This window comes from Drosophila biarmipes, unplaced genomic scaffold, assembly GCF_025231255.1.
Source record: "Drosophila biarmipes strain raj3 unplaced genomic scaffold, RU_DBia_V1.1 ptg000007l, whole genome shotgun sequence".
Taxonomy (NCBI): Eukaryota; Metazoa; Arthropoda; class Insecta; order Diptera; family Drosophilidae; genus Drosophila; species Drosophila biarmipes.
The window spans coordinates 2,771,989-2,782,204 of NW_026114528.1; positions in this window are offsets into that span (position 1 = coordinate 2,771,989).

The following is a 10,216-nucleotide window of genomic DNA, read 5'->3' on the forward strand; positions in this document are numbered from 1 at the left end:
GCGACGATTTCGTTAGCTAACTTGGCCATTTTCGGGAAATAGTACTCTGAGAGTACCTGCTTCACATTTTCTTGGGCTGATCTGTGAGCCCTGTTGTGCTCAACAGTAAGGATTTCTCGTCTCTCGGCGACTACAAAAATATCCGTTACTCGGTTTTTGCAATGCCAAAATTTTGTGGCTGGGAATTGCCGAACCAAGTTGTCCTGTATCATCGCTAGCGTGTGCAAGTCGCAATGAATAGCGTTGACGCCTTTAGGAACGATAGTGTCCACGGGCTCCTCCAGCAATGACTCCTTGCATGTGAAGTCAATGTTATGCCGCCTCTTGTTTCCAATGAGTACGAAGCTGCGTTTAGACGGAAAACGTGCTTCTTCCAAAGTTATCTGGTTTTGAAAGCAATTCAATGGCTTGTCCGTGGTTTCGATTGTATGGGTTAGCGAAAGCTCACTGTGAATCGTGGCCGCGCTGGGAAAAGCTTCTTCCTCTTTCACAGCGTTAAGTTGCTGTCTTGAGAGGGCATCCGCCACGAGATTATCTTTGCCGGGCTTATAAAACATTTTAGAGCCGGACTCGTCGATGCGGGCTTTCCACCTTTTGATTTTCGCATTCGGATTGGATTCCGACACTGCGAAGGTCAACGGTTGGTGGTCAGTAAAGATATTTATATCTTTGACTGCATATAAATAGTGGCGCGATTTGGCCAGTTCCCAAACTATAACTAACAGCTTCCTTTCGTTAGTAGCGTAGTTAACTTCTCTGTCCTTTAGGGTTCTAGAGATCATCGTTATGGTTCTCCCTCTTGGGATAGGACTGCGCCAATGCCGTACGCTAAGGCATCTGTCGTTAGATCAAATGCCTTTTGGTAGTCGGGGAATCTGAGGATGACATCCTCGGAAGCCAGAATGTTACGCAGTTTTGGGAAAGCCAGCCGTTGGGGCTCGCTGAACTGCACCTGGATGTTCCTGGATCTGTGTCTACTGACACTTCCAAGTTCCCCTTTCAAAAGATCCGTGATGGGCCTAGCTATGGACGCAAAATCTTTTATAAAGCATCTATAATAGCTGGCCAAGCCAAGGAATGATCTGACCTCGAATATGTTCTTAGGCTCTGGGAATTCCTGAATGGTATTATTTTTTTCGGGGTCTGTGGTAGCCCCGTTGGTGACTATGAACCCTAAAAAGCTAACGCTTTTCTTGAAAAATCGTGATTTTTCTGTTGCATCGTGTAGGCTCCTGAGAACCCAATCCACGTTCCGAATGTGGGAGTTTTCGTCCTCCGAGAAGACGATAACATCATCAACATAGACATAGCACAATTTGCCGATCTGCTCTCGCAGTATGTCGTCAATTGTTCTTTGGAAAATGCTGGCTGCATTTTTTTAATCCAAATGGCAATCTGCGAATTTCGACTTTTGGATGATGCCATTTTTTAGCAGATCTTGGATTTCGCCATTGACAAAATCAGCCGCTCTAATTGGATATGGGTAAAGTTTGGCATAAATAGGCGTCTCATCAATAGTTCTGATAGTGGCTACCACCGACGTATTGTAAGACAGGGCCTCATTGGGGTCTACGAAAGTTTTTTTCCTGTCGCTGAGCATTTACAAAAATGCTTTTCTAACCAAAGGTTGTGCGTCTGAGCAGTCTACCTCATGAAATTTACCTCGGGACACGTATGTCGCATAAAACCTTTGCCGCCGACACTTCGTACGGAATTGTGACTTTGTTAGTAAGCAAGGTAAGTTTTTTCTCGACCTCGTCATAGTACTGCAAGAGCGTTAGGCTTCCCTGTCTGAGAGGGCCCATCTCTTGCTCAATTACATGGATCTAGCGTTTGTCACTGTATGTAAAATCGAGCCGATTTATGATCGCATTGAAATTCAACACAGTGCCGAAGGAAGACAGCACTGCATCGGCGGGCCTCTTATTTTACTCCTAATAATAATAACTTCCTGATAATGGCGGGAGCTATCCACATAATTCCTAAAAATATAATATGCGGCTACTGCCGCTTGCCACCAAGAGACGTATGCGTCTTGTGCTCCAGTAAATTCGGGCAGGCACTTAACGGCGTCCAGGGGCTCGCCACATTTAACATTATTCTTAATTTCTTGGGTGGGAGCGATTTGTATCGAATTAACCTAGTCGGTCAGCTGCTGTAAGGCTTGGCGTAGTTCGTTTTCTGTACGCTGGCTCTCCCGGGTTGCCTCAAGAACGGCATGGGCAATGGTCGCCTGTATGGTGGCTGTCACTTCGGTCTCAGAATCAGAGCCGCTGGAGAATTGTTTATTATTTCTATACTGCTGAAACGGATTATTCGTGAGGTGCTGTGGCTACCAAATCGCCCTGAAGAATTAAGGCATACTCAAGCTGTATGCTTGTGCAGGCAGCTGGCCTGTCAAGGGGGGCGCATGGGCTGAGTCGCCGCTTTGACCACGATGGATGGGGCTGTTCAAACTAAGTTGTTGCCTTGCCAGGCAGTGACAAGGCGAGGGGTGGGCGCGTAACGAGCCTCCGCTATGGCAAACCAAGAAAACGGAAAGTTTGAAATTTTTTCTTTATGGCTGCACTAAAATATTGGTTTATCTATTTGCAAAAAAAAAGTAAATATTATGCAAACAATACGCAATAATCTTTAGTAATATTGCCACCATTAATAATATATTTAGGCAATATATATTTATTATATAGGACTTAAAAATGTTATATTCTTTTTCTTTTATTTAAAAAAAATTGTAAATGTCAATCAATTAATGAGAGTAAATTTACGAAGTTGATATGAAATGTTAATAATCGAACTGCAGAAATTTCTGGCAGTGTATCTATGTTTTTTGAGAAAATGAAAATCCAGTGGATGTGAGCGTGATCGCATGCAGCCGTCCAGTTGAAGGGGATATCCAAATGCTGCCTTTAGGCTCGTGGGCGCAGGTCGACCCCGAGCGGTGGCGGTAACTAAGAAGCGGCCGGGTAGCTGGTCGCTGGCAAGCTTGTGGGCGCGGGGGAGTTGTTCCTCGCTGCGGTCACCGTTCCTCTTGGCCGACTGCCCACTGGTCATCTATTGTAGAATTAGGATAATTATGTTGGGAGAAAACTATTCCCCTTTTCCAGCTGGCCTAGAGACTCAGTCAGGATAGAAAGTGATAAGATTTCTAACGGCGGTTGCCGGAGTTCTTTTGCGCAAAACGCAGTGTCAGCAGTTTGGCCGGATCGAGCTGTCGGACGATCGGTCATTGCCGTCGCTCAGTTAACTTAGTTAACTTACATACATAATAGTATGCATATATGCAAAGCGCGTTCATTGCTTAAAGAAAAGCAATGAAAAGCGTGCGCATCAGTGCATCTATGCATTTCGAGATTTTAGTTATTTCATTTGTGCATTTTTTACATCTCACACGCACATTCAATTATTCGGCAATGAAAAGCAATGAAATAAGTACGAAACTATGTATGTGTGCATGAGAAGCGACTTTTTAGGGCGGCGTAGAAAACGAAACATAAATTAAAAATATGTTTATGTTTAAATGTCATAATAAATAAGATACCCATGGCTATTCATTTTGTTTTCCCTCCCGCACAGCCTAAAACATACACACGCTTGAATACGTACATACGTACAAATGTAGTTACACGTATTTTCATTGCAAAAAAAGGAATACTGAAAACAGCACACGACTAAATTTTCTTTTCACTTATAATGTTATTAAGTTTTTTAATTTACTCACCTTTTCCTTTTTGTGCACTTGGGGAAACACTACACGACTGAATTGCTTCAGGATAAAACACAAGTGGGGAAATATCCATTCGCTATCAATAAATTATCGAAAAGAGAGAAATCAACAAAGAAATCTAAAAAACACAAACTTAACATGCGCATATTAAATTGATCTTGACTCGTTTTTTTCTGTATATAGTTAAGTTTTTTTAATAAAGAAACGGAGTAATTAGTAAATGACGAATTCATAATCGGAAAAATTAGACAAGAAAAAATTTCCAAATTAATTATGTTAATTAATTATATATATATATGTATATATATATAATATATATTTGAAAATATTCCCTTTATGAAGACAAAGTATTTAATAAAGAAACGGAGTAATTAGTAAATGACGAATTCATAATCGGAAAAATTAGACAAGAAAAAATTTCCCAATTAATTATGTTGAACCCAATATTTTATTGACATGTTTTAGGGATAAAACATTGCTAACTGAAAATTGCAAAATTGCATCTATTGTCGGAAGTAATATTGTTAAAATCCTTAATTTTTCAATACAATTAGATGAATACTTTCTTTCAAACTCAATGTTAGACTACACACAGAGCGTTTATATAAGTAATAATATATCAAAATTGGAAACATTGTCACAAGATATTATACTGTATTTCAAACAATTACTTTAACAACTTTTGTAATTATTATTATAAGCATTTTATTGTATTTATGGTATAAATTTAAGAGCATTTCTTTGTATGTATGTATGGTACCTTATTGTAAAATATGTAAAATCAAAAGAAGAAACACCACAGAATACAGAAGTTGTAAACGATCTACCTAATCAAATAAACGTAGAAGAAAACATAATGTTATACCCAAGATTATCCACCTGAGGACAGACAAAATTCAACGGATGGGGGAGTGACATATCCATAGTTCAACGCACTCCTATGCACATGTCCACACACCCACACACACACACAGTCACTCTTGATACATCTTTAAGAAATAATAATCGAGTCACCTTCAAAGAAATAAGAATCCAAATTTAATTGTAAACAACCCAATGGAATATTACCAAGCTATAAACAAGCCACAGGAAAATTATCTTGAAACAAAAACATCAGCTCGTAGACTATAATTAATTAGAACGAGCCGCTGTTCAGACTATCGGCACGTTCCACAGTGGATCCAATAAGATATCTAGCGGAATAAAATTCGATTTTTACCTTTTGAAAAATACGTTGAGTTTTGATTTTATTTGATTAATAATACTCTGCAAATCTCAAAAAAGCTTTTTAATGAGCTTTTCAGTGCATCTCTGATCGGCTGCGAGCTTTGAACTTTTTTTCCCTTAATATAAGGTATATACTAAATATAAATTGTATGTTCGTAACCTGTCTTTCCATGTACATCTAAAAAACGTGTAATTTGTAAGTTGCTTTTGCAAGATTTGGCTTTGAGCAGTTTACTAACTTCATTGGACTATAACTAACGTTATTCAATCATATTCAAGCTAATTTTAGTATTTATGTAAAGTGTGGTTTCTTGTGATGTGAAAAAGTCCAAAATGATAACCAACTACGTCCAACTCTTAAAATAATTGCACTTTTTAGGTGAAATGTCAGTCCCGAAGCGTGTTCTGTTTTGCAGGTGGCTTGGCGAAAATGTCGCACCAAGAAGATTGTTGGTGCTAAATGTATATGTATTTGGCACAATTTTGAAGAATATAAACATATCTGACAACGATATTAAAGAAATTAATAAAAAATTGGCTAATTCATGGTGCAGACATCATAAAGCATCCTATTGGCATGATGTCTGAAGAAGCCCTGGAAGCCAGGAATAAGGGTTTCCGGAATATACGGCAAAATCATTCTCGAAAGAATAGTAGATCTAATACAATGGAAGATGTTATGCCTTTTTCAGTCGAGTAGTGGGAATATACGGGAGCGGCGGTTTTCGCAGCGGAGGTTTGGACGCTGCCGAGACTGCCGCTGCGATGACCGCCGCTGCGGTCTTATACTCTAGTTTTTCTTATATGTTATACGATTCCTTTTGAGGAGTGTGTCTAGGAAAAATGAGCTAAATTATCACTTTAATGTTCAAGTTGTATAAGACTTATAGGGTCACTTTTCAGGGCTGAGGATATCGAAATTGTTTGTGTCTACGATAAAGTTAGACGGGTGTACATAGAAAAATTAGCTAGTAGGATCACTTTAAGGTTTATGTTTTCAATTTCTTATTGGGAACACTTTTCAGGGTTTATATCTAAAGGCCACTTAATAATATTTGTGTGTAATTCTGCCTCCTCCCGTATATTCCCACTACTCGACTGAAAAAGGCAATAAACAACGATGACCTCCGATACCGTAAATAGTATACCCCCTCACAAAAAAAAAAAAAAAATTTGATGTCATTGGAAAGCATTTTTCAAGCCCTTTCCAATGGTATAATTTTCTCTGTTCTAAAATAAAAACTGCACATTTTGAAAAAAACTCACAAAATTAAAATTTCCCACCTTCGCGCACAAGCAGTCATACGCACGTTCACTTTCTCCTGCTCATTCTCAGAAGATAACGATAATGATAAAAAGGGGGGTTCCTTGGAATACCAAACACACTGATTCTGGGATGAGTATACGCTTGCAATTAAAAACAACTCATACAAAATACATTTAAAACCGCCTAACAAACCTCCAAAACCGCTTTTAATAGCTACTCTTAGCATAAGGCTTAGGAAATTCGAATGGTTGCATCGCGACATCTTATGCCAATGCTGGCCCGACTTTAACTGACCATTTATTCATATCTTGCTTACACAGAGATTGCCTTTCCTTAACCTATGTCGAAGTTGCACACCTTCGATATTTACCTACATCCAGACCCCTCCTACACCACGTTCACCCCCGGTAACTTGTTATCAATCCTTGTGTTCGCTTTCCTTCTAATAACCATTCTACTGGGGTATTGGGCTGCTCCTTATGTTCGAGAACCAATCGGATCGGTTCTTTGAGTACAACATGCCTGTATGCACTCCCTGTAGATGTCAACCTGTTAAGTGAACATTCTGGACTATAAAAATGACACCACTCAAATTGCTCAGGATCAGTTCAAATGCCTCAGTACTGTATTCTAATAAAATAATTAGATCCACATCGGTTCTTGCAATCGCGCCTAACAATTCTAATCGTGCTTTTTACCTTTTAAACGAGTGGGTGAAAATTGTTAACAATATTACAACATATAGCAATATATTTTTTGAATAAAAATATTAAAACCAAAACCCTAAAAATGGAGTCAATCGTTGCTTGTGATTTGTGCACCAAAAATGTGGTGATGAGTGAGTCTGAAACTCATTATGCTCAGTGCTCAAAGCCTCGGAATGCCTTCGAGGTTTTAATGTGTAAATCAAAAATAAGGTGTGACTTATGCTCTACCTTAGTTCATAATTATGAATTTGACGAGCACTATCAAAATTGTAATGGACCTATAAATGCATTCAATGTTCTAATGAATGTTGAAAAACGGCAACCACAAAACAGAAGGCAAAATCATTTGGACGATCATCCCACAACATCATCAAATGCTCTCAAACGGATGAGGGTAAGCAAATACTCAAACAAGGAAAAAAAACTAAGATTAGCGAAAATAAAAATGATTTAAAATTATAACTTTTATGTCCTACTTGTGGTGATAAATATCTTGCATCAAGGGAACGTCAACATATATTGACCGATAAGCATAAAAATGCATCAGCCAGAGAAGTAAAAAATAATGAAAACATAATTCTTCTTAACTCTCAAATTGTTTTTCTTGTTAAATCATTTCGAATCAATAGTACAGTCCAAAACACTATTGATTTAAAAGATTTTTATCAGCATTGCCAAAAAAATATAATTGAACTTATAAAGCATTGCATGATAGAATATAGAGCCATTAAATTCAACCTAAGAGTTTATGGTACCTATATTAAACAAATAGACGAAGGAGTTACTGTTGAAACAACAAAACATTTTGGGACATCATATAAATCTGTATACCAAAATGAAAGCATTATCGATTAACTTAATATGGCAGTAGATAGCTTACTAGCATCGAGCGGTGAGTTTCAAGAAAAAGACTCTGGTTGGGCAATAAAAAATTTTAATTATTTTGAAATTACTATAATAAAGCTAGAAAACATTCCTGCTAGCAGATACATTCAGGCCCCGAAGAATATAAGAGCCCGAAATGCACTTATAAACGTACAGAATACTGACGTATTTTGTTTCAAATGGTGCATACTGGCATTCATAGCTAACAAAACTCATGAGAGTGCTACCTTTACAACAGCAAAGCAAAAAAGTATTCACGAGAGAAAATGACAAAGCCCACAACTTACCACATTAATATTAATAATGAAATAATTGTATATGACGGAATAAGATTGGATTCTTCAGGAATCGAGTTTCCAATAACGAATAAAGGGATTATCCATTTCGAGAAAAATAATAAAGACTTTAGTATAAATGTTTATGAGATCGACGCTGATGGTGATAAAATTATCGGCCCAACGTTTAGAACCAAATGTGTTCAAACTAACTACATCAATATATTGGGAATATATAACGTAAAGCAAGACAGTATGCATTACGCTTACATTACAAGTGTAAAAAGATTATGCTACTCACAGCATTCCAAGGCAAAATCAGGAGGATATTTTTGTGATAACTGTCTACAGTTTTTCACAGTTAATAATACTACCCACAACAAACTTGAATGCGGAAAAGTGGCCTCGTTTTACCCTGAACCAAACACTACAACTTCATTCAAGGGCTTTCATAAAAGATTATCTCCTCCGGTGGTGATATATGCCGATATTAAGGCTGTTCTTGAAAACTATAGAACATGCCTAAATTCGTCTTCAACGTCGTCGACAACAATATAATCCGGATCTTAACGAATTGTGGACATATGAAGGTATGTAAAAGCAATAAATAATTAATTTCTTAGTATTTTTAAAACTAATTCAAATTTTGTACAATTTTATAGGCGCTGACTGCATACAAAAATTCTGCAAATCACTAAAGGAAAAAACTACGAGCTTGTTTTACATGTCCTGGTCGACCCCCAAAAACCCGATTGCTAGCACAATCCATGAACAGGAAGGAAATTGCTGTGCCTGTGAAAAAGAAATAAACGCTGTTGACCTGTACAAATATTTTGATCAATTTTATGGAAAATACATGGGTCCGATTCATAAAAATTGTAAGCCAAAGTACAAATTAAGTGATCCCTTTTTTCCTGTAGTATTTCATAACTTATCTAAATATGACATACATTTATTCATTACTGAATTAGAAGGAGACTTTAAATTCTAGTTTAGAAAAACTATCATGCTACATGGAAGACAAAGATTTTAAAATTCTAAGTACTAAATTTCAGGGAGAAAAATTTAAGCAAATGCGTAGGAAGGGTGTTTTCCCTTACGACTATTTAGATAGTTTTGAAAAATTTGAGGATACCAGCTTCCTGACATTGATAGTTTTTACAATTCTCTCAGGGAAGAAAATTGTAGTACAGATGATTACAATTTTGCACAAAAGGTTTGGAAAACTTTCAACTGTGATACTATAAAAGATTATATAAAACTTTATTTAGAAAGTGATGTTTTAATTTTGAAAATTCGAAAATTGTAGAAAAATTTGTCAGAAAATTTATAAGCTTGACCCTATTAGCTATGTTACAGCACCGTCAATATCTTGGGATGCTATGCTCAAGTATACTAATGTAAATTTAGAACTTATTAGTGACGGAGACATGTACAACTTTTTAAAAAGAGCGATAAGGGGTGGGTTAACCCAATGTACCCAAAGAATTTCTATAGCTAATAATAAATATATAACTAACTTCGATTCAAGTAAACCAAATAACTACCTCAGCTATATTGATGCAAATAATTTATATGGTTGGGCAATGAGTCAACCCCTACCGCTTTCAGGATTTAAATTTTTAAGTAATGATCAATTAGAATCTTTCGATTTCAAAAACATTTCTGCTGATGGAAATGTAGGATATATATTAGAAGTGGATTTAGAATATCCTACTGATCGGCATGACTCGCATAACTACTTGCCTTTCTGTCCAGAAATCAAAGTTCCTCCAGGAGGTAAGCAGAAAAAACTTATAGCTGATTTATCGAATAAAAGCGAATACATTATCCACTTAAAACAGCTTCAACGTTGTATACAGCATGGTTTAATTGTAAAAAAAAAACATAGGGTTTTGTCTTTTACACAATCATGCTGGTTAAAGCCCTTTATTGATTTAAACACTGATCAAAGAAAAATAGCCGAAAATGATTTTGAAAATTTTTTTTTTATGTTAATGAATAATGCAGTATACGGCAAAACAATGGAAAATGTCGCCAAGCGTAGAAATATAGTATTAGTAAAACATTATAAATCAAGACAAAATTCGCCAGGCTTCAGGCAACGCATAGCTAGACATGACTTCCA